The following is a 27,022-nucleotide window of genomic DNA, read 5'->3' as shown; positions in this document are numbered from 1 at the left end:
ATGTGAAATCAGAATCAGGCCCTGTAACACCATTCGAAACTGGCAATTACAAGGCTATTTACATTAATACCAACACATTTTCTCCTTGTATCAGGCATGTGACTTGTATCACCACTCTACATGACTTTGGTTGAGTAATAAATTCCCAGTTGTTTAGAGCAATGTTCTAACTCTTTGTTTACATCAGCAGAACTTTTCCATTAATGTGCAACCCTGTATTCAGCAGGGACCATATAATAAGCCATGTGTACTGATATTAGCCCATTAAAATATTACACATTTTATATTTTTATAAGAGCCACAGGAAATTCAATTCTTTCTTTCTTTGAGTTTCATTATTCTTGTATCAAGAACCATATGTGAGTTTCTAGTCTGTTGTTTGTTGTAACATGTGGCTGAAAAATAATATAAAATTGGGATTTAATTGGACTAAATGTTTGGCAGAGAGGGTGCATCTGGTTTAAAGAAAACCTAAGCATCTTCCTTACTGAAGATTGTGAGGCCTTGTGAATGGTTAAATGAGATGGTTTTCAAAGAGTTGTCAGACTAATTAGGTGAGAGCCAGGCCTTTAAGGCTGATTCTGATGTCACTTACATTGGTATAAAACCAGAAGTAGCTCCACTGAAGTCAATGGAGTTATAGCAGTGTAAAACCTGTGAGATCAGAATCAAGGCAATTATTTGGAAATCAGAAGGATTGTAGTTCCAAGTTCCACAGTCTCTGCCTTTTTGAAGTGTAATGGCTCAGTGCACTAGTGCCCACCAGCTTTACATGGTCTTCTGGGAAAATCTGTCGCCGGGTTTTTTAACAATCAGAAGAGAAACTGGGAAGGAGTTTCACCTTCTGGGTTGTCTGAAAGACAGCAGGGCTCCATCAGGCACATGGAAGCTTGCAGATAGTGGCCTCACAGTTGGAGCTGAAGTAAAGAGAGGACAACCTCAATTCTTTCCCCTCCGCATACTTGATCCTGGACTCACTCTTAGGCCCTGATGAAGGGAACGCTGGTTCTGTGGGGATAGCTGACCTCCCCTTCTGTGTGAATGAGGGAGGGTGGGGGAGGAGAACAGGAACAATCAGGCTCTGTCTATGAAAGGCCCCTGACATATGGCCCAGTGCTAGGAGGTTGTTAGATTAGCAGCAAAAGAGAAAGTGAGAGAAAGAGAATTGTTTATAAAGTTTAGGTTTTATAGTTTTAAGCTACGATTTAAATTAAAAAGGACTCACCATTACCTAGAGACACACCAGCCACCATCAATCAACAATAATGATTGCCAACTGGGGTCATCAGGGAGAGTAGGATTGTTGCAAATTTAAGTTTTCCCCCATCTTCTCTGTCCAGTGTGTTGGATTTTTGTTTTAAAGGCCATATAGAGATTATCCTACAGTTTAACTTTTAGACCTGTTTGGAGACAAGAACTGAAATGAGCACTCAAGTGTGACCAGACAGACTGAGCTAGTTTTGAAATGGTGACGCTTCCCTTCCTGTAACAGGATAAAATTCCAGAGCCTTTGCACTAATTCCTTAGCTTTTCTGGTGTTTCAGGTACATTGTTTAAAGGTGAGTTTAAGTTAAAATAAATAGAAATACATGACACTTATACAGCAGTATCTATCCATGGATATCAAATCACTTTCCAAAAGTGGGTAAGTATCACTACCTCTTTTTCACAAGTGGGCACAATGTGGCACAGGAAGGTTAACTGATTTGGCAATGGTCACACAGTAAGTCAGGAGCAGAACTGGAAATAGAATCCAGGTGTCCTGACTGTCAGTCTTATGCTTTCCCCAGTGAACTGTGCTGTGGTGTTAGTAAAAGTACATGTTTTTATATGTCTGATTATTTTCTGCTCTAATCTATTCTGGTTAATTCAATATTTATTTTTATGCGGATGGCAGAGTCAGTGTAACCGCTATCTTCTCAAGAGCACCGCCTATAACCATTCCTGGGCACATTGAGGAGAAGTATGGAAGATTTGTGTATTAGTATGTTAATGGATTTCTTTATTACCCACTTCGGTTTCAACCTATCCTGTTCACAAATGATCATATCTTCCAGCTATGAAGACTGTTAATTCTGGGTCCTTGATGCCTCCGTTAACTCAGTCTTTGGTCAGTCAGGTGAATGACAAGTGACCCAAATGGAAAACAAAGAATAACAGGAAAGAGTCATGGTAGATGATAGAACAAAAAGGCTGACGGTGGTAAAAGCTGGGTTCAAATCTAACTGAAAACTGAAGGATATCTCCTGTCTAAAGTACCAAAGATTGAGATGAAGAGTGTGTCTAAATCTATCTCACTTGACTGTCTAGATTGGGTCAGGTTTATTTTTGATAACAAAAAGAAGTCCTTTCTTACAGGGGATAGCAGAAACTATGAAAGTCTCACCAAATTTACAAAGACTTTTCTTGAGATTAAGGTCCAGTGACCCTAATTATTTTGCCACTGAATGTAAGTGACTCCCATTAACTTCAATGTATTTAGAAGGTGGGAGATTTTTAGTCCTAGGGTCTTGTTTGGAATTACTAACACTGTCCCAAATTCTGCTCAGGCCTACATTGGTGTGAATTTGGAGTAACTGTATATACAATCAAACAGAGTTTCTCCAGATTTTTGTTGGTGAAAATGTGGGGGGAATTGTCTCGCTGTGTCAAAAAAGAAAATACCAAGAGACAGTGGTCAGACATAAATTCCACTCCCAAGGCAGTCTATGTGAATTACTGTCTATTTTATTGAAGCTCATGGCCTCGCAAAATGAGTACTTTCCATTTTATCACATGCTTTTTTACTCCTTTTGCAAAGACAATTTTTTCATGGATGGATATACTGAAAGACCCATAAACCCACTGAATACAGCATATGGAAGTCACTGCTTGGGAAACTGCAATATACTTTGCTGATTTTTCAAGTGGAAATTTTTTACTTCCTAACATTCCATAAAGAAGATAAAGTTTAAATGGCTAAAATGCCAGTTGAAATCTATAAGGTTATGCTGCTTTATTTAGTTATTTATTAGCTTGATAAAAGTTTGAACCTTACAAGAAAATGATGAGAACTGAGTAGTGTAGATGGAGGCAAAAGGCGGGACACAGGAACGAATCTTATTAAGATAAGAGCGTCTAAAGGGAAGCTAGAAAGCAGGATCAGTTCCCGTTAGATTTCTGGTAGGATGAATTTCTTACAAAGGTGGATGACTGCTGCTGGACATACGAAGAGTGGCCTAGTCTTGGAATGAAAGCCTTGGTTGGGAGTGGTGCATTAATATTATCCTTCCAGTTTTTGAAGCTAAAAGTTGTAATGAACACTAATTGCAAGCACTCTTGCATGCTTTGGCTCCCATTTAGCCTCTATCTAAATTAGCTAAAATCTATGGGCTTGATTTATTGCATTTGCAACGGTCGCACTAAAGGAAGGTAATTCCTTCTGAAAATGCCACATGCAGGCAGGAACAGGAAACCAATTAGGATTCAATGGATGATAAATGGGCATTTTTACCAGCAGTTTACTTAATATCCCCATTAAATAAGCCTCTTTGCATTTATCATTTCATTCTCCCTCAGTCTATAAGGTCCTTTAATTGCTGCCTAAATGAGCCCTGTGTTTCAGTCCAAATTTAATCTTGGATTGGGAGAGAGATATCCTTTCCAATGCTTGCCTGCCCAGCTGCCAGGAACTGTCAGAAATGATCACATAACTTTTCACATTTCTCAAAGTCTCATTGGAGAAATGTAAGATTGTCAGAAAAAATAACAGACCTTTTTTTTTTAAATTGTAAACTGTAGTGCAAGCACCCTTTTCCTCAATTGCATTTCCTGTATTTTTTTTTTAAAGTTGCACTAAAAATAGATCGAAGCTGTAATGTTGCCCTGTGCTTTGTCGTTTTGGAAACTTACTTTCAGTGGAAGTAGATGTGTGTCCGAACTAATGAAGTGTTACAGAGTTTGTGCAGCAAACAATTACTGGATAGCTGTGGCTGGGTGGATAGGTTGCTAAACATGTGATTTGTAGGTAGGACATGGCATCTCAAGGCTACATGTTAATACAAAATGATAAAGAAACCCAGAGCCGTGTCCTTAACCAGCCTTTCATTTTATCTTTCCTGTAAGGCTAAGTTTTTGGGTCTGGGTGTTGGCCTCCTGGGAACAATAAATGACTTAAATCTTTGTGATTTTTATTTTATTTTATTATTTCAAAGGCCTCCTCTCACCCCTGGAACTCAAGTGGACTTTTGCAACAAAAGTGGAATTCAAAAGGAGGTCAAGCCCCCTACTGCCCCCAAAACCAAATGTTGGAGGGAGACATTCCAAGGCATTTAGAGGAAGATTACTCATGAACTCCAGTGGACTTTCACCTGGGTGGTCCAGACTCTAGATCCCTTGCCAAAAGTACAGAGTTTAAGCACCATTATGTTAACCTCACATATTTCTGAAAAATTGTCAGGGAGTAATGGGCCCAAAGGAGGGCTAGTCCCCAAATATTCATTCTGAAATAATTTTCCTAGTGTCAAAAGATTCCATTTTCTCCCTTGGTATGAAGAGCAAATCCATTTAGTCTAATGCAAATGTTGTTAAGTAACTGTGCATCTAACCCAGTTTCTTCAGCTGTTAGTTTGGTTGATCTCATATACGTTACAGTAACACTTACTGGAAATATCAAGGGGAATCCCCGTGTTAATTCTGTAGAGATATTTAAATAGCATCAAATTTAAATATAATGTTAAATAGTGGTAAATATGCTACTACCAATCTCCCAAAATAGAGAGAAGAGTGAACCTAGGAATTTCCATTCTGTCAGTCTAACGTCTATCTCTAGTAAAGTAGAGGAAATTCTAGTAGAAAAAACCACTAAATATGTAGAGGATATGGAATATGACTGTCATAAATATAAAGGGAAGAGTAACAATCTTTATGTATGCAGTAACATAAAATCTCTCCTAGCCTTTTGTGCAGAATCACTTACCTGTAAGGAGTTAATCAGTTCAATTAACCTAGTTGGCACCTGACCAGAATGACCAATGGGGAAAGAAGATTCTTTCAAATCTGGGTGGAGGGAAGGTTTTGTTTGTGCTCTCTTTGTTTGTTCCCTCTTGGGACAGAGAGAGAGCGACCAAGCAGGAGCTCATGCTCCAATGCGTCTGTTAGTCTATAAGGGGCCACAGGATTCTTTGCTGCTCAAACAGGTAAACCAGCTCCTAAAAAGAGAACCTGAAATGAAACATCTAAAATTACAGAAATTGTAAATAAAGGCAAGGAAATGCGTTAGTTTATCTTTTGTTTTTGCTTGTGGATTTTCCCTATGCTAAGAGGTAGTTTTATTCCTGTTTTTTGTAACTATGAAGTTGAGTCCAGAGGGGAGTCCTCTGTGTTCTAAATCTTTTATTACTCTGTATTAATTTTATTACTTCTATCCTGATTTTGCAGGTGTGATTCTTTTACTTTTTTCTTTCTAAAGTTCTTCTTTTAAGAACTTGATTGATTTCTAGTGTTCTAAAAACCAAGGGGTTTGGTCTGTGCTCACTTTGTTAAGCTATTGCTTAGTATATTAGTAAAGGGGGTAAAGGGCCTTGGAGGAATATTTTGGGGAAATAGGGACTCCAAGTGATCTTTTTCCTGAATCTTTGTCTAAATCACTTGGTGGTGGCAGCAATATCGTCCAAGAACAAGGAAAGGATTTGTGCCTTGGGGAAGGTTTTAATCTAAGCTGGTACTTATAAGCTTAAGGGGTCTTTCATGCGGGTCCCCACATCTGTACCCCAGAGTTCAGAGTGGGGAGGGAACCCTGATAATGACCTTAAGCAAGTGTAGAAAGAGAGAGCCTGAAACATGGGCCTGGTGCAAGGCCTAAGGCCTGAACCAAAGTCAGCAAAAGTTATGGTATGAGCAACAGTCAGGCCCTGTCAAAAGCAGGTGCTTGCCTGCAGGTCAGTGTCCAGTACACGAATTCAGCACCAGTATTGCTAGCATTGCTAAAACACACTGAACATGTAAACACATTCCAGCAGGCCAGCACAAGAACCCCCCCAACCTAATACAGGATAAAATGGTTTCACAAAAGTGATGAATAGTGCTATTTTGTCAGAAACATCATGAATAAAAGTACAAAGAGAGGTGGTGAATAAGGATATTTTGTCTGAACCATCAGGAGGAAAGTACAAGGGGAGGCAACAAACATGTAATGAAACTTGTAAGGTGATACGTAAGCTGTTTATCCTAGATTGTTTGTATCAGTCTATAAATGTCAGGATACCTCACCTTTACCCTTTGTAGGGGGCAGTGGAAAGTCTTGCCACTGACTGAGCTGCATCCATTGTCACAGGCATACCTGTGCTAGTGTAACTGTAAACATTGATCTGGGGAGCTAGGACCATGCTTCATTGGTAATAAACATGACTGAGTTCCTTTGCTGCTATAATGGGTTTTGTGGTCTTATTTGGCAGTTCAGTCAAGGTCTGCTGTATGGGCTATCTGGCCAGAGTCAGTGCAGCACGCAGAAACAACAGACACTCTTTTCAAGTAATAAAAATGAGGCACATGCAGAGAGGTGTCAAAAGAGGAGGGATTCAAACAAATTGGTACCTTTAATAGCAACAAGTTGTCCGGACAAATGTTATTCATCCTTAAGTTCTGAGAACTAATATATAGAATTTTGGACTTTCAAAAAGCCACTGGCAAATCCAATTAATAATACTGATTAGTTATGGGGTGAGAGTCAAAATTCTGCCACTATTAGCTGAGAGGAAAAAAAAAAAGCAGGTCAATTTTCAACAAGGCAAAAGGTTAGCAATGGAGTATCCTTACAATCCAAGGTATTTAATATATTCACTGTTGATCTGAAAAAGGGCGTGAACAGTGAAGTAGCAAAATTTACAAATTATACAAAGTTTTTTAGGTTAGTTATGACTAGATAAGACTGTGGGGAACTCCAGAGGGACCTAAAAAATCTACGTGATTGGGGAGCATGATGTCAGATGAAATTTACTGCTGACAAATACAATGTAATGAATATTGGTAGAAATAGACTCATAGACTCATAGACTTTAAGGTCAGAAGGGACCAATACGATCATCTAGTCTGACCTCCTGCACAAAGCAGGCCCAGAATCCTACCCATCCACTTCTATAACAACCCCCTAACTTATGTCTGAGTTATTGAAGTCTTCAAATTATGGTTTGAAAACCTCCAGCTGCAGAGAATCCACCAGCAAGTGACCCATGCCCCACGCTGCAGATGAAGGCGAAAAACCTCCAGGGCCCCTGCCCCTCCAAGCTCCCTGGAAAATCCTTCCCGACCACCAAATATGGCGATCAGTAAACCTGACATGTGGGCAAGACTCACCAGCCACACAGAAGAACCTGCACGAAGCTCAGATCCCATCCCAGCTAACAGCCACACAACCACTGGGCAAACGTACGCTCTTTATCGAAGATCAGTTGCCAAAATAAGCACCCATCATACCAGCCTCCAGAAACTTACACCTACTAAAGCCAGATGTGCGTTGCCCACCCCTGGAAGCTCCAACTCACTCCCTCAAAGGTTAAAACAATCGAATTTCAATCGAAACTCCTATGTCCAGTAATCCATTCTGGGGCCACATTGGACTAAGCTAAAGAATCCTCCCTCGCCTAATAATAATCCTCTGATAGAAAGAGCAAGCATATCCCGCAGCCTCAACGCTCTTGTGAGGGCTAAACAAGCACAAGCTCTGAGCTCCTTTCCATAGACAGGTTTCCATTCCCAGAATCTAGCCCGTCCGACCTGGCCAGTGAATCAACCTTCTTAAACAGGGAGACCAGAACTGCAACACGTGTAGTCCAGAGAGGTCCACCAGTGCCTTAATAACAGACACATCCGATCTTGCTAGAAATACCTCGCCTGAGCAGTAACAAAACGTCATGAAGTGTGTTAACAGCCATATCACATGCGCTCATAGTCATGCCTGGATCAACCAATACCCAAGGTCCTGCTCCGCCCTTTGCTTCCAACTGATGTCCCCAATGAAACAAAACTTCTATATGTAAGCCCGCAATGCAGACCTTGCACTTTCACTATGAATTTCATCCATACTATACGCGACTCCCAGTACAAAGGCATCCAGATCCTGCAGATCAGCCTTCCGTTACAATACTCCCAGCTTGGATCCGCAAACTTTATAGCACATTTCCCCTTGTGCCAAGTCAGTAAAAAAGAGGTAAATAAGGAATGTCCCAAAACTAATCCGGAGGAACTCCACTAGTAACCTCTCCAGCTGACAGTTCACCCTCAGTAGAACTGGATCCCACTTAACCAGTCCTTATCCCCTTTCATTCATATGATCCCAATCTGTTCCAATAACTAAGAATTACATATGAACGGGTCGAATGGCCGACTGAACGAGGAAATTAGATTACTGCATCTCGCTTTTCTAAATAATCGGCATCGTTTCCAAGAAGATCAGGTTGGTTTGGCATATCTACTTGTAAACCAGGTTGTATGCCATCACCATGACCCACACCTAACACTTCCTTCAAATTTTCGCAAGACCTCACATACCAAGATTCAAACTAACAGACTAAGTTAGCGTGATCACTTTTCCCTTTCGTAAGATAGAACTAGTTAGCAATTCCTAGTCGACGGACAAGCCCCTGAGTTTACAATTCATAGAAAAGCTTTGCTAAGGAGGTTGCAAGTTCATTGCGTTCCTTTAATATCGGGAGGAAAATTCTGGCCCGATTTTGTCGCATAATCTGTTCAAGTTGGCTTCTGACCCAGAGGTGGTAATAGCTACCCCAATCCTCATTCCTATTTGCCACGTGCCATTATCCCAACTCCCATAGCCATAAAGACGAGGCAAAGTATTAGTTAGATATGGACCGTGCCGAATCCAACCTCCATTCCACCATCAGTGTTAGCGGTCCCCACTCCTTGCGTTTGCTCATTTATATGGTAGAGAACTTTTACGAGTGGGTATAGAGGTAAGACCGCGTTAAGTCGGAGCTGTAAAAGCAGCAGAGATCCTGTGGCACCTTAAGACAACAGACGTTGGAGCGACTCGGGTGAAATACCCACTTTCAGACGCAGGTAGCGAATGTCCAGGCGGCAGGTAATCTAGCGTAAGGCAAGCTAGAGATTACTAGGTAGCTCAATCAGGGAGGTAGGCCGTGCACAGAAGGTGTAAACCAAGGGAGAGAAACTGTTCTGTAATGGGCAAGCCACCACAGCGTGGTTAGCCGAGCGATGCAAATTGCAAGATGAATGAGCTCAGCCAGTTTCTCTTGAAGTCCGACCCGAGTTTTTTTGCTGCAGGACTGGCCACTAAGGCGCTATAGGTGCCAGGGAGGTTGAATGTGTGCTCTCCAAGGTTTGTATAGCCATTCTATAATTGATGTGTCCCATGACCGTTCCGAGTGCGTCCAGTTGCCGAGTACATAGCAGAGGGCATTGCTGCATATAGGCGTATATACCCAGGGTGGACGTGCAGGTGAATGAACATGATGGATGGCTGAGCGGTAGCGGCCTGGATGGTCCGTGTAGATACTATGGTTTTAAGTCCTTGCAAGTCAACTCACATGCTGAGCCTTTCGCACTATCCACATGTCTGACGCTCACTAAGTAGCTCCTCTAACCACCCACTCCCACCCGTAGGCTTCTGCTTTCTAATCACTCTCTGAGATGCGCTCAATCCAGCTGGTCTACAACCCTGCCAGTGGTTTCCCTTTCTTGGGAGGCGCTCTGTAATGCGGAGCTTCCCGAGCTTAAAAATACCACGGCCTCCTCCGCATTAAGATCCACAAATATCTGATCTCGCAAATCGCCACAATGCCACAACAAACTACCGAAGAATATAAAGAAAGAACCGAAGTAGAGGTGGAGAGAGAGAAGGAGGGAGCCAAGCACGCCGAGAACAGAAAAGAAAGCAGAAGCAACGGCCAGAGGGCCCTAGGACAGTAGATAGGGTGTCCCGTATGCTCGCTATCGCGCGTCTGGCCATCGATGTGCAGACTAGTAATAGCTCAGAGCAGCACGGGAAGGGGCGGACAAGAGCCACTGTTATCGTCGGACAAGCGCAACGGTCGTTAGAGAGACACTGTCGCCGCAGCGGACACTGGCCACCAACAACAGAACGGGGAAACAAGGCATCCCGCGCAGCGCGGCCACTGGGGGTAAAACACTATCAAGCGAGAGATGGGTGGATCGACAAGTACGGATACAGGCCGGAGGCGAGGACGTGACACCAAGAATCGTAAGGGCGCATGGGGAGCGGATGCGCGTAGCTGATCAGCGTAACAGTCCGGGGACAACACTACTTTAGTTCAGAGAGTACTCCCAATGATACACGGACACCCATTAATGGTTATAAGTGCATAAAAAGACAGTAAAGAGTCTCTGAGCGCACACGGCACAATCAAACTCCATGGCATGTGCGGGTTGGATCACAAGGAGGAAACAGGGGCGCGGGAGGAGGGGGCGGGGCCCCGAGCAGCAACGATCGGCAGTGGGTCAGTTCCAGGCTGCAGATGTGACGCGAGGCACAGCCCAGGCTAACCTTGGCTGGCCCCACGAGGGCAGAGGAACAAATGGGGGGATCAAGGCAGGACGAAGGGATAGCCAGGCGGGGTAAACTATAATCCATACAAACATTATATACTAGTAATTACTGAGCATAAGCCCCAGGCATGGGACATACATGCGACAAGCACGACACGCGGGGTGTCTGCGCACTTGTGAGTCCGCTAGCGGTCGGGGTGGGGAGGCGGTAGGGCATAAACCAGGCCAGGCAATAAAGTGCCTCCAAAGCCGTAACACCAGGTCGCATAGGACATACAGCAACGCGCAAGCCCCAGGCGTGTTGGCCGCGTCTGCTTATAAGTAAGCGGAGCGCTATAAAAGAAGGGAATGTGCACTGCTGCAGCCAGGTGGCAGTCAGTTGACGTATGTGTTCAGAGCGTAGCTGCCGCGTAGCGGATGGGAGAGGGGAGGGACAGGTGGAAATTTGCTGATGTTGTGTGAACGGTGGACAGAGGACTTAGGAGGACACGCGTGTCTGGCACAAGCAGGAAAGGGGAATAGCGCACGACGCGCGACCGAGAGCAGAGAGGGGAGAGAGGGGGCACGCACAGAAAGCGACGGGAAAGGAGGCAGAATGGCCACGGGTGAGAGAGGAACAGGTTCAAGGTACAGAGCCCGCGGACCTGGACTAGCGAGTAAGATGCAGCACTGCAATAGGGCATCGAATAACGAACAACAGAAAACACCAGTGGGCTAACATTGCAGTATGTGGGCGGTCCCCTAAGGACTCCTCGGGGCGCAGCAGAGACGAAACAATGATGGAGGTAAAAAGAAGTAATAGTATATTAAGATGACAGAAGAGCGCAGATTAAACAAGTTGAACAGAAGACCCAGAGTGGCACATGAAAATTGCTGGGCATAAGGAGAGAGGGGAGAGGCGCCGGGAGCAGCGAGTGCTAACAAGTGAGCGTGTATGGTAGAACGCTAGTATCGAGAACCCAAGTAGAGCACACGAAGTCGTTGAATGAAAGGCAAGAATGAAGTGTCCTAGAAGACCAAGGGCTGGAGGGACCTAGAGGAAACGAAAGTGGTGGCGAAAACAAGTGTACGCACGTGAGTGGAAGGCAAGAGAGAGAGAGCGCCACAAACACTGTGGGGGAGGCGCGCCGAGAGGGGCCGGGGCTAAGTAGTGAGGTGCGCACAGTGTATTTTAAGTGAGAATGGCTGCGCGGTTTAGAGGAAAGAAGACGAGGTAAATAAATTCGAAAGATTGGCGTTCAGCATTGTGTATTACTGCCAAAGAGGAGTAGTAAGAACGGGTCACAGCGATGACGGACGAAGAGTGGAAGGGAGGATCGGTGGGGAGCGGAGGGAGCCGAGAGGAGACAGGTAGCGGAGGGGGTGCTGGGCCCGGAGTGCTGGCACGGGCACAGCGGACGGCAGGAAAGCCAACGAACACAGGGAGGGGGATGCACGGGGGCAAGGGGGGCCAGGACAGGAAAACGATACTACAAGGAAGAGAAGACGAAGGCGAGCCCGGAGAGTAGGTTCTGGCTTTTGTTTTTGGCGCCAGGACCACGACTGTGCGCCACCTGAACTCGGTGATTGTGTCACGTATGAATGAACCGTAGTCTTATGGTGTTAAATGTGAAAGGGTAAACAGTCAAATGTGGTAATGGTGTTGGAATCAGGTTAGACGAACTTCCCATAAGACATAGTTGGGATGACAATGCATAGCAAAAGAAAAAGGTCTCAATCTGGCTTATGATGAAGCGGAGTAATCTTCACCAATGTATTTGAAGGAAACCACAGGAGTACAATTTTATGATTGGTTTTTTGTTTGTATATTTATACCCTCAGTAAAAATAAATTGTAGGAGACAACCTTTTTCGGACTTTATCATCGAGACGAATTCATTCAAACGATATAATTATCAACAAAAATATAGCTGTGACTAGGTTGTTTTGCCTTCAAATGCTAACGTTAAAAAATAGTAAATTAGCTTATGTATAGGTTGATTTGGAAGATTTATCAATAATTCGTGGATAGGCACTAATATGAAGCTCTAGGAGACGTCATAAACTACAGAGACCGGCACCACAAGAAAGTTTAAAAACAAAGTAGATATTAGACCAAGTCTGGATATCGAGGCACTAGAGAGAGGTATAAGAAAATCAAGGAAGCCTACAGGAGGTGTGAGATGTGGTATTAGCAGTAAAGCGTACTATGTAGGTCAGGAAACAATGAGTTATACACAGGTGAAAACAGCAAAAGTCCAATGTGAAGGAGGGTACCTTTCACGAGTGAAGGAAGACCAAATAGGACGTAAGATCGTACACCACTACGACCGATCACAGGCCTGAACACAATCAGTACACGCATAAGCGGAGCACTTGGTTCATTTCGCACGCATCCCACTCCACCGCGATGTAAATAGTGAGCTCGCATCTCGGGCGAAGGATCGCCTAGCAGAGTCGCGGGCCTCTGCTGATTTACAAGAATATACTGGTCCGCAAACGTCATTCACTAGCGGGAAAGGTATATTGACAAGGACTGAACATATAGCAGGAATACAAAACAAATAAACCTTATGTGAGAGCACCTCAAGAGCCCTCCGCGTCCGACACTAGAGCATACCTAAGAGGCACATCCGAGACGCAAGTCAAAAAAACTAGTACGAGCACGTCAAAATAAACTCTTAGACTCAGTTCAATCTTAACATTTACACGCGTATCAGCCTGCTGACTAAACAATAGGACTTTGGAATCGCTCAATACAGGAACCAGTCTCCTCCCTTTGATTTTCACCAGCGTCTACTAGCTATGAGAAAGCGCCTCACCCCGCAGCCTGGTCATATTAACGTAACCTAGGTTATTCAGCGTTGCGGCCTAGCAATATATACCAGCCCCTAAATTCCACTACGGGTTCGGGTCTCATAAGTTGATTCACCGCGCGGAAGATCTCACTACCAAAACCTCTGTTATTCTATAGAAGAGGCCACACAGATTCACTTCACGTCTACATGGAATACCAGCGTAACGACGGTGCAGACGACCAGCTCTTATAACACGACAATGAGTACACATACGTTCATAGTCCATAGTAAAGAAGAAAACAAATGGAAATGAAAAGGTACTTAACGACGAATTAACGGTTTGAGTTGAAGTAGAACCAGTCAACGTGTCCACAGGAGGAAATAAATACCTTTGCCTGCAGCTTAATAAGTCAATTAAGGAGCGTCGAGCTAGGAAAGGCAGGAAGACAGAAGTTACAAAAAGGAAAGAGATACTTAGAAAGGGGGAGATAGGAGGACATCGCAGGTAAAACAAAACTTATAATCAGGGCATAAATGGTACAAAATCGGAAGGTCCAATGGGATGACATTTGCCACAACGGCTAAATTGAAAGGTAAGTGCACAGAGAGTGGAACATTGTGCAGATCCGCCATTAGGAAGATTCTTAATATAAATTAACAGTAGAGGGAAAACAGGCCTCAGGTTGGGATTTACTTACCAACTAAGTGGATAGTCAAAACAAAGTTACCCATCTGTAAGTAAAAAAAAAAGTAAATCAATTAACTAAGGTCTAGGTTAGGTTTTATCACTATGGTATAGGTCTTGGCTCGAAAAAGAATGTTTGAAGTGGTATAAAGGATGTTAAGTAGAAGTTTAAGTCAGAATGTTATGACCAGAATTACAGCATGGGTGTACAAAAGTGTAGGATCATCCAAAGAAACAACCTGGATCATTGCTATAATCGTGGGACGATGATATGTGTAGGACAGAATGTGAAATCATTAACTAACGTAACCTGCGATGTTCATACGGCACTGGCAGGTGCACACACAGTAGTTATCATAGGAAGAATATATTGAACATGAAAAGATTGGTGAAACAATACAAATTTAAATTTGGTATAAGGAATCTGTTTAAATAGTGACGGACCGCAACGCAGACTAACGCATGGGAACGGGTCAGCGCGGGAATAGCATAGAGTTGAAGTGCCTCACAGGAATTGTACCGAAATCGGTATGGAGTAAGCATTTCGAATTACTTGACGTGGGACAAAAGAGCGGGAATGGTCTAGTCGCCACAAAAGTTCGTGGAGGCACAAGAGGCTTATGGATTTATTCGAACACAAAAAAACGTGCATTGATAGTCAATACAGTCAATTCTGATACCTTAAAACTTAGATAAGTAACATATGAAATTAATAGTGGAAAAGTGAATGTCATGCATCTTAGGGTACTAAAATAATAAGTGAGTTTTATAAAGGTACACAGCAGGTTTGAACGGAAGATAGAAGAACCGTTGTTAGTTTGACACGATATCACATGGTAGCCCGCCAGGCGTTGGATATGGCTGGTAAAAAAGAGTCTAAACTAAGATTAAGTAGGTGGACGATGGGATCGGTAGGTAGATGCCTATCAAGAGCTAAATTAGTTCAAGCTGAGGATACAAGTTGGCTACGGCGACGATGCATTTATTAAGGCAGCGGACGGGCTTCTGTGGTACCCATTAGAATTCAAACTGTAACGGTTCGAACGGATCCAGCGGAGTGATATCTAGGAAGTGGTAAAACTGAGCTAAGCGGGGAGAGAATCTCAGATGGAGCAAGCGCTATAGTATTAGCCTAACCAAAAGGAATGGTGAGTCGAGTCGCTCTATAGAATATAACCCAGTAGTGACGGTAATATAGGATGTGTAATTGAATATTCAAGCGTAGTACAATGCTGGACAGAGAAGAACAAATGAACACACTGAGCAGCGAGTAATTAGCTTGAAATAGAGCAGGAAGCTGGGCAAGCACGCCTTTAGAGATGTCAGCACGGCACTGTTACACCTCTCCAAAATTGTCAAAACACATTGCGTTAATACGCAGCGCTGATGAGAGGCGTACGGTAGTTAGTGTATGGGATTGAAGGTCTTATTTGGCAAGTCGTATTTCTATTAACAGGCATGGTAAGGTATGCCATTGGCTAAGGTATGTATATGTATGTTGGTATCTATTACTTCATAGGAATTCGTCTGAGTGTCTGGGGTGCTGTAGTCCTTTGTGCCCACGATGCTCAGGTGGTTAACTATCTCGAAATTGTGCGTTAAGTGAATTCCGGCCGGGCAGATTTCAGTCCCGTGAGTTGCGTCCTTCGATGCTCAGCCTGTTCAACACTTGGCTTTTTCGATTCTCTTCATTCTAGGGTTCAACCATAATCTTTTTAAGACGTCATAACCAACATGAATATGTGTTTTTAGTAATTGGATGTTAGGATCGCCTCTTTTTCAGAGGGTTCAAGAGAGACGAGGTTCCCTCGGACCTTAAATTCTATACTATTAGTCATGTCTAACCAATATCATACATGTATTTTCAGCAGTAAATTTATCTACATCATCTCACCACAATAACGACGAGGAGTTGTAGTGTCCCCTTAGACGTCCCCACATCTGCCAGCAATAACTAACCTAAAAAAACTTGTATAAGTGGTTAAATTGCTACTTCACTGTTCACGGACTCCTTCATGGATCAAACAGTTTAATATATAAATACCTTATTTTAGGGAACTCATTCAACGCCTTGCTTTTAACTTACCTGGCTGTATTTCTTTCCTCTCAGGCGAATAGGTGCAGAGTTGACTCCACAACATAACAATCAGTAATAAATTATGTTCCATTCTTTAAATCCAAATTCTATATAGGTTCGCAGAATTAAGGGATGAACAACATTTGCTCTACGAACTGGGCTATAAAGGTAGCCATGTTTTAATCCAATCCGCTTTACTTAACACAACAGTCTCTTCAAAGAGTCATTTTTATTACTGAAAAGAGGCTGCTTTGTCTTGCTTCTCACGGACTCTGGCCAGAGGCCATGACCATCAGACGCGTTACTTAACTTCCAAATAAGACCGAACAAACCATTAGAAGCACAAAGAACTCAGTCATGTATTACCAAGAAGTCAGTCCATGCCCCACAGGTACAATGGTGTACATTACACTACACATACGGCCTGTAGACAATGGCTTATCGATCTCAGTCAGGTTGCAAAGGACGGTCACGTCCCACAAAGGTAATTTGTAGGTGATCGGTGGACATTAGGAGCTATACGGCGAACAACATATAAGACAATCTTACGTTCACCTTACAAGTTTCATGACAATGGTTGTTGTCATATCCCCTGACTTCCCCTTATTTGTCAGACAAGAAACCGTTAGTACACGCACTCTCGTTGTACTTATCATATTTCTGTTACAAAAATATCACTATGACCATCACTTTTAAACATTTTACCCAATCTTTGTTGGTGTCTTTGCTCCTGGCTGGAATGTTTAGCAGTCAGTTTAGATGCAAATTCAGGGCAAACTGTTGCTTAATTATGGGTACGTCGCACGGACTGCAGCAAGCCACCTGGCCTTTTACAGCGCCTACTTTGCCACATCCCATACGAGAACGTTTCTTACTGTGTTTCTCAGGTCCTAATTCCTTGCGCCCACGTCCATGTTATGCCTATAATTCTACACGTTGCTTAAGATCAACAGGGATCGCCCCACCGCCATGAACTCCTGTGTCAGACTGTGGGACCCGCATAAAGACGCCGTAAGCATAATGAATACCAGGCTTAGGATTAAACCTTCCCCAAGGCACAAATCCGCGTTCTTCTTTACGATTTGCCAGTAGTCACCAAGGCCGAATACACAAGGATAGTAAATCAAAGATTCATAAAAGATGCACTTGGTAGTTCCATTATCCCCAGAAAATCCTCCACATCCGCTTACGCGGCCCTTGGGCTAATATAGTCTAACATAGCTAAGCAAAGTGGTATCACAGTACCAGAACCCCTGTGTTTATACGACGTAGAAAATCAATCCAATGTCTAAAAAGAAAACTTAGAAAATATAAAGAAGGAAAATAATCACACCGCCAAAAATCATGGAAAAAGAACAAACATTAATACAGGTAGAATAAAATGATTATAAACCAGTAGGTACTCCTCGTGACTCCAAACTCATCAGAGACACTCGTACATAGGTGAAAATCGACAACGAGAGGACTAACGGATCCTGTGAGGTAGCAAGTAGAAGCTTATTTCGGAGTCTGTGTTAGACGTTTCTCCATAGAGACAAGTTTCAGCCTTAGACCAACAGGACGCATGACATGAGGCCTGTCGCTCTTCCTCCCGCTCGGTCGAGAAGCGAAAAACACAAAATAGGCACAAGCAAACCGGCCCCGACCCAGAGAGTGGAAGGAGCTTGCATACCCATGTTAGACATTCCTGTTCGCGAGGTGCCGGAACAGAATGTAGACACGTATAGACCTAAGTTAAATTTACACACAAAGGTCTAAGAAATGAATAATACAGGTACGTCCCTCACTACTACAATTGTTACTCGTCCCTAATCACTTACACTGGACATGCGTATCCCATATCCTCTACATAGTTATTGTTTTCGTACTAGAATCCGTCTACTTACAGGAGGTATACGACGTAAACTGGAAGACAGGGCAGAAAGCTAGGTCACTCTCTCTCATTTTGTAAGATTGGTAGAAGCAAGTTACCACTATTAACATTAATGCGTAAATTTTATCTATTAAATATCCTACAGATGAAACACGGGTGTACCCCTTATTAAGTTTCCATTAATGGTACTTGTAACGGAAAGAGATCAAACCAACTAACACTAATAACTGGTAGAATGGCAGCAGTTACTAAAACAAACATTTCATTAAGACTAAATGTATTGTATCTGCATGGACCAAGTAGGAATGAATCTTTCACACAGAAACGATATGTCATAATGAAATGGTTCAGCCCTCCTTGCCATTACCCTGAAAATATCATGGAAAGTGAGGTTAGCAAATGCGTAAAGCCTTGGACTTTTCATTGTAGCTAGTAGTCTAACCCAGAATCCATTTAGTCCATGAGGAACTCCCTAAACTCCTTTAATGTCTCCCTCCAACATTTGTTGTTATAATAGGGTGTTCGTACCCCTTGGTAGATCAAACTTGTGCAGAAAGTCCACTTTAGTTCAGGGTGATAGGTAAGTACCTTTGTTTAATAAAAAAAAAAAAGCACAAATGATTAAAGCAGACCTGAATCCCCAGAGCACACCCAGACCAAAAACTAGCCTTACAGGAAGTATAAAAGAAGAGCGGCTAGGTTTAAAGGGTTACACACCCATATTATCTATTAAGTTGTATAAATAGGCCTGGACAAGCCATGTCCTACGCAAGGAGTCACATCGTTATGATCAACCTAGCCACCCACCACATCTAGCCACAGTAATGTGCCTTCACAAACTCTTTAACACTTCATTAGGTATGACACAACACTATCGCACTGTAAAGTAATTTCAAAACTCAAAGGTCACAGGTCAGGACATGCTCGATCTATTTATCAACTTTAAAAAAACAAACGAGAGCAGATTAGGTAAAGTGCTCACGCAGTTTACGTAAAAAAAAAAAGGTGCCTATGTTTTCTAACAATCACATTCTTCTCCATAACTTTAGTAAATTAAAAGTATTGGACATTTCTGTGTTCGTGGCAGGTGTGAGACTGCACACATAAAGGTAATCTCTCCCAATCCAATATATGAATTGGACTAACACATGCCAATTATGCATCAATTGAAAGTAACCTAAGACTATGAAGATGAAATGATAAATGCAAATGGAGCCTATTGATTGTTAATAAGTAAACTGCTTAAAAAGCCATGATCACCATTAACCAATGGTTCCGTTGTGCCGTCCTCATGGCATTTCAGAAGGAAACGCTCCTTATTTCTACCTTTCAAGGGCAGCAAACCAAGGCATAAGAGGGTAGGAATGTAATATAGCGAAGGAGCAAAAGCCATGCAAGGCATTTCGAGCGAAGCTTATGCTTCAGGTGAATGCGAGAAACGGGAACCTCTTCAAAGAACTTGAACGGATAATATTGCAATGGCACCCCAAAACACAACGGTAGTAGATTAATAATAATTCATAAATTATTCCTTCCAGTTTTTAAGGCTAAAAGTTAATAACAAGCAATCACTCGTTCAGCTTCCCATTTAGCCTACAAATACTAAATAATGCTGGTATTTAATTCGATTTGCAACGTGGTGTTCTCACTAAATTAAGTGTAATCTTCTTAAAAGCCACATCAGGTCAGAAAGAAACCAATATTATCTCAATTTATAGAAATGTCAGTTACCACAGTTTACTTAATACCCATAAAGTAACCCTTTTCATTATCATTCAATTCGCCCAGTCATAAGTTCCGAAGGTTGGCTTCCAAGAGGCCTGCGTGGGTTCAGGTCGGCAAACATTTAATCGTTGTAAAAGTGTGTGTGATAATAGGAAACCTTCCATCTGGCCTGCCAGCTCCCAGAACTTCAGAAATGACCATAACTGCCACATTTCTCAATGTTCGCATGGAAAATTAGATTGTGCAAAAAATAACAGTGACTTTGCGTTTAAAATTGAACTTATCAAGCACCGCCTTCCTTCAAGTCATTTCCTATTTGCTAAAGTATCACTAAAAATAGGATATCAGCGTATATTGGGCCCTTGCTTGCTTGTGTAAACTTTACTTCAGTTTAAGAATGTGTCCTGGAACTAATAATGTTACATAGTTCTGTCAACAAAAACTGATGCTGTGCGTGATAGTGTTGCAAAACATGATTTATTAGACAGTCATTCGCAAGCACATATATACCAAAATGATAAAGTGGAAACCCAGATGCCGGGTTTCCTTAACAGCCTCAATTTATCTTCCTCTAAGGCTAAGTTTTCTTTTTCCTCCTCGAACAATAAATGATTAACTTGGTGTTGTAGTTTATTATGTATTAGTTCAATGCCTCCTCTCACCCCTGGAACTCAAAGTGGAGCGTTTTGCAACAAAAGTGTTAATCAAAAGGAGGTCAACCCCACTTGCCCCAAAACAAAATGTTAGAACATTCCAAGATTAGCATTAAGATTACTGCATTAACTCCATGTGACTGCACCTGGTTCCATACTCTAGGGATCCCTTTGCAAAAAGACAGTGATTTAATCACATTAGGTTAACCACAGATCGAAAAATGTCCAGTGATTATGTCCCAAAACTATCCCAAAATCATTCTGGTAAAATTTCCAGTTCAAAAGATTCCATTTCCCCTTTTATTGAAGATCAAACCATTTAGTCAATGCAATTTTTAAGTAACGTGCATCTAGAGCCGCTCACTCATTGTTGGTATCTCCATATAGTTACATTAACACCTTAAACTTAAATATCAGACATTAATCCCCTTGTGTTATTCTTATATTAATAAATAGGCAATAAATAAATTTAATTTGTAAGAATAGTCACTACCAACCCCAAAATAGGAATAGTAAGATAACCTAGTAATTCATCTCCGTCTAACTTCTATCTCTATAAATAACTGTGAATCTATAAAAAAACCACTAAAATAGGAGTATAGAAGTATACTTATCATAGAAATAGAATGCGGGAAGATGGTAACAATCTTAATGACATACTAAAATCTCTCCTACCTTGGTTGCATGATCACTTACGTAAGGTGTTAACAGTTCAATAACCACGTGCATGGACCAGAATGACCAATTTGGAAAGAAGACTCAAATCTGTGTTGAGGTTAAGTGTTTTTTTCCTCGTTTTTTTCCCCTCATGTTACACAGGAAGACCAAGCAGAGCTAGTCCAATTCGGTCTGTAGCTATAGAGTTGCACATCATCTTTGCTTGTCTCAAAACAGGTAAACCACTCTAAAAATAAACCTGGAAATAAACATCTAAAATTACATGAATTTAAATAAATGTGCAATGGAAGCTAGTTCTTTTGTTTTCTTTGTAGTTCCCTATAGAGTGGTTAGTTTATTCCTTTTTTAAACATTAAGTGTTCCAACGGAGCCCTTGTTCCTAAATCTTACCGGTATTTTATTACTTCTACCCTACGTTCATTTATCTTACTTTTCTTCTAAAGGTTCTTCCTTAAGAACTTATGTATCGCAGTTAAAAACCAAGTTGTTCTGTCTCACTTTTTAAGCTATGGCTTAGGTAGATAAGTAAGGTGTTGTAAAGGTCTTTGAGGAATATGTGGTTGAAATAGGTACTCAGTGTATCTTTCTAATCTTTGTCTAACAACTGTTTTTGCAGGCAATATCGTCCAAGACAAGGAAGGATATGGCATTGTCTTAAGGTGTTTAATCTAAGCTGGACTTATAAGCTTAATGTCCTTCATGCGGGTGCCCCACATCTTGGTAGCCCCAATTCAGGGGTTGTTAGTTGAACCCTGATAATGGACCCTTAAGGCAATGTTAGAAATATAGGGTAGTCAGAAACATTCCGGTTGCAAATGGCCTAAGGACTGAACCAAATTCATCAAAAGTTGTATGTAGCAACATCAGCCTTGTCAAAATCAGTGCTTTTCTTCAGGGCATTGTACAGTACAGAGCAATCACCACGTATGTGCTAGCATGTTAAAACACACTAACATGGGTAAACAACATCCAGCAGTCCAGCACAAGGAACCCCCAACTAATACCATGAAAAAATGTTACAAAAGTGATAATATGCATTGGTCAGAAACATCAGTAATAAAAGTACAAAGGATTTAATAAAGTGAGATTTTTCTTAACCATCGATGAGAAAGTACAATGGAGTCAACAAACAGTAATGGAAACTTTGTAATGATACGTAAATCGTTTATCCAGATTTAGTATCCGTCTAATAATTCGAGAACCGCATTACCTTGTAGTGTGTCATTAAGGTCTTCGAACTTGACTGTGACCATCCATGGTCAAGTCATACGCGCATGTAACGTAACGATATCTGACTGCAACCTGGCGCATTGAATAAACAGGACTAGTCCTTCTCATACGATGTTTTTGTCTTATGCAGGTCAGGTCAAGTCTCATCTATCAGTCCAAGGTCGCATGCTCACGCGAACAACAACACGCGTTGCAAGTAGATAAAAATTATTCACATTCGAATATGTTGTCAAAATATTAGTTATCAAACAGAATGTGTCCTTTATAGGCAACAAGTTGTGCCGGACAAATGTGATTGCACCTTAAGTTGTGGTGAGGCCGTAATACGTAGATTTTACGTCAGAAGAAGAGTCCACGGTGAAATCCAATGAGACTATATTAGATCTTAGAGTCCAAAACGCTGCCCACATTACCCGAGAGGTAAAAAAAAAATGCAGGTCAATTTTCAACAAGCAAGTGTAGTTGTATATCACAATCCAACGTATGTAAACATCACTGTTGTGAGGCTCAAAGGTCTGTAAACAGTGAAGTAGCAGAAGTGTACAAATGTATAGACAAGTTGTTAGGGTGTACGGTTGATTACTGAAATAGTGGGCACGTGCCGGATCGCAATAGGTACTAAAAAGCTACGGGTATGTGCGGAGGCTATGCAGATGAAATTGGACTCGTAAGCAAGATACAATAAAGAATACTTGAAAATAGACCATAGACTCATAGACTTTAATGTTAGAAACCAATCGATCAATCTGAGTCCTAGCCTCCTGCAACAAGGCAGGCCCAGAATTCCACCCAGGCCACTCTATAACAGCCCCTAACTATTCGAGGTATTAAGTCTTCAAATTATTTTGGACAACCTCCAGGCTGTCGAATAACCAGCAGGCACAGTGACCGCACTGCCCCAGGACTGCAATGAAGTCGAAACCTCCACCCTGCAATGGCCCGAAAATTACCTCTACCCGACCCAAATAGTCACAGTTAACCTGCATGTTCAAGACCACCAAGCCAGGCATCAGAAGAATTCGCTCAGTGAACCAGGATCATCCATCGGAACAGCCCATCAATAGACCACTGCATACTTACCCTGCTTTAAATCAATGATCAAGTTGTCAAAATTAAGCTATCCATCAGACCACTCCTCCATAAAAGCTATGCGGAAAGCGATAGTCTAAAGCAGATGTGGTCTTTCCCCCACTTACTCCCTTGAAGCTGTCCAGTATCTTCACTCGACGACAGTTAGGGAGTGTCCTAATTCAAGGTCTAAACTTCTAGTCATGCCAGGTATTATACGCCATTGGTAGTGTCCACATTGTTACTAGAGCTAATAATTCCCTCCCGCCCTAATAATAATCCGGAGGTATAAAGACAAGCAAACCCCCTCAACTCTTTTGTTAGCTAAACAAGCCATCTTCTCTTATGCTTTCATAGACATTTCCATTCCATCAACATCACTGTGTACCCGTGTCGAACCTGTTCATTGTGTAATTCACCTTCCTGTAAACATTAGCCAAGGAATGTCACCCACTATTCAGAAAGGCACAGTGATAATAACAGTGCTAGACACCTGTCCTTACTTTCTAGAAATACCTGTCGCTGGATGCATCCAAACGGTATAGCTTTGTAACATGGCCATATTCCTTGGTGCTGGGCTCATAGTCAATCCGTGATCAAGCCATACTCCAAGTCACCTGTCTGCTCACTCGTTTGCGTCCAACGTATTGTCCCCAATGATATAACTAAAAATGCTATTATTAATCCCTAGGCATGGGACTTTGACAGCTTATCAACTAATAAACTTTCTATCCTATTAACTATTACAATCCATTTTGAAAGTGTCATCCACAGATCTCCTAATAATCACGTCCTCTCTTATCACACACCCCGTCCCACAACTGTTGTGTTCTCCTGGCAAACTTATGTTATGCCACATCCCCCTTTTGCCAAGGGTCAGGGTAAGGGAAAGGTGAGGTAAGATCACCCGAAAGAATAATCCTAAACGCCACGAGTAGAACCCCTCCCCTGACACTCACCCTCAGTACACCCGGTTGAGCTCCCTGTTTAAACGCAGTTGTCATACACTTTCAATTGTCATAGTTGATCCCATCGTTTCAATTTAGACATAATAATTCCCATATGATGGTACATGGCTTAACAGATCGTGAGTAAATTAAGACTGACTCATGTCTTGTCTAAATGAATCTGTGCCACCGACCGCAAGGAGGAAGTCAGGTACTTTCACTGAATCTACTATCCTTTAAAACCATTTTTAATTTCCAATCACGGCGCATGACCTCAAGATCCTTAACAGATCGCATGTTCAAAATTTTCCAACGACCTAAGTACAGGAGGGATGGTCAAACTACAGGACTATAGTACTTGATCACTTGTTTTTCCCTGTGTTCTAGAATGTGGATATAGACTATGGTGCAGGCAAATTGGCTTAGTCTTAAATAACAAACCCGCCTGAGGGTACCAATGCATATAAAAATTCATGTGTGCTAATAGGGTTTCACATTCAGTGCCAGGTTCCTTAATATTCTTGGAGTGAAGATATCTGTGCCCTCCTATGTTCCCGAGGAAGGCTTTCAATGTTAGCTTCTACCTCAGATGAGTTGAAGATAACCCAGTATATCAGCTCCATATGCGTCCATTCCGTGAGCCCGGCATGGCTACCCTAAGACTCCTCATTACGTTGAGAAAGATACGGAGCAAAGAGATGTTGAGATATTTGACCGGTTCCTAGTACTCTCAACCTCATCCAAATCTCAGGTTTACGTCCCACGTGTCTTCTTCTTTTGTTTCTTCTATATGACGTAGGAGAACCTTGGTACTACTGTAGGTCTGCGAGGATGCCGATAGCCGGTGAATTAGACTGGGACTGGTGTAAAAAGCATCAGGTAGAATCCGTGTGTGCACCGTTAGAGGTACTAACAGGAAGCTTGATTGTGAGCGTGAGAGCTTTCTTCTGAGTGGGACCCACTTCTATCAGGCACCAAGTGTAGGTGTCTGAAATTCCAGGCAAATGTAAGTCACTAATCAGCAGCAAGAATCTGGATAAACTAGTGTAGTTTCAAATCAGGTATGGTTACCTTTACCAGCAGGAGTATAAAACCAAGGAGGGTAAACGTTCTGGGTAATGCAAGCCCATTGCACAGTCGTTTAGGTGTCCAGAGTGCTGATATTGTCAGAATGGCAGATGGAACGTAAAAGGCTCAGCATTCTCTTGGTAATCTTGTTCCTGAATGTTTTGTCTGCAGGAGTGCACCTAAGCTTGGCTAATGTGTCCACGAGTTGAAGTCCTCCTACAGGTTTATATGGTCCATTCTTGATATCTTGTGTACCACAATTTAGTCTGTCCACACTGCTATTGTGACTCCAGTTTGCCGTATTACATACAGGAGGTTGATTGTGACTTTCACTATATCGTATAGTTACATGGACTGCAGGGGTGAATGACAGGAGTTGATGCTGTAGCGTTTAGCTTTGATTTCTCTGTACGATACTATTGTTGAATTCCCTTGTGGTCAAGCCAAACTCTACACCTTCAGACTTCTCACTTATCCTACATTATCCAGCTCACTAAGGTATCTTCCTGCGCAAGTGAGCCATGCTTCCCCCAAAAAACCCGTCCCCTGTAAGGTCGTGCTTTCTGGTCTTTCTTAATCACTCTCTCTGATAGCACCTGGCTCATAGGCCAGTTGGTCTACGAGACATCCTTCGGCTATTTGTTTTTTTCCCCTTCTAGCAGCTCTTGATAGTTTTCGCACTTCTGTCTAAAGATAATTCCAGTCGCCCTCCCATTTAATCCACAAAGTTCGTCATTCCAATCCACTCCCTACTAAATTTCCTAATCTTTAAAGGTTACATTGTTGGTAATCCAAAAACCCTAGGTCCCAGATGCATTTTGGTTTATCCTTGTGGACCGCATCTAGGTTTGAACGTGTGAATTAAGTCTCACGTGATCACAGGTCGGAGACCCAAGGCTTCTCCTACAACCGATATTCTTATATGGAGTGCCTCACTACTCACCAAAACAAATCATAAAAGGCATCAGTACCCATCTAGTTGTTCTATCAACCACTTGAAAGAATATTCATGGCAGTATTCATATCCATAAAAATCTGTAACCCCTATAGTCTAGACACACTTGTATGCCGAATCTAATCTATTCTAAGTAAGGGTCCCATGGGATCACACAATCGGATTAAGTCTTTTTACCTATATTAAAAACATTAAATAGTCTCTATCCAGATGCCAAATCAGTATCGGCCGCACGGACTGTGCCACCATAGCAACCATCAAACATGTGAGCTCTAAGGACCTTCTCCCAGTAGGTAATTATCAACAGGATACGGACACGGCCTTGTATCCCATGTCCCCCACCACCTGGTCTGTAGTTCTACAGGTTAGCCTCATCATTGAATACAAGCAAGACACCACCTGGCCTTATTTGTCTCCTAAACAGCTGGTCATATGCGCTTCAATACCAATACGAACCAGGCATGAGACACTATCCACAATGTTCTATATCGCCTAACATATCGTGCTCGTCACGTCCTGCACCAGTCCAGGTAGTTCCTCCATTTTTACCCCTAGCCCTTCACATTAGTTATGAAACATGGGGGGTAACTGTGTTCTGGTTTGCTCACTTACCACATTGAGCGCCTTTAGTGCCACAGATCATACTACCACCCAGCACATCACACCGGGTTTAGGACACTGTGTATCTTGACAGCACCCTTGCCTCCTTATAGACAAATTACTCTGTTCATGCTTGAGTCCTTATGATGTTCGGTCGCCTCTCAAG

Source organism: Chelonoidis abingdonii, chromosome 1, assembly GCF_003597395.2.
Source record: "Chelonoidis abingdonii isolate Lonesome George chromosome 1, CheloAbing_2.0, whole genome shotgun sequence".
NCBI lineage: Eukaryota > Metazoa > Chordata > Testudines > Testudinidae > Chelonoidis > Chelonoidis abingdonii.
This window is presented reverse-complemented; position numbering follows the sequence as displayed.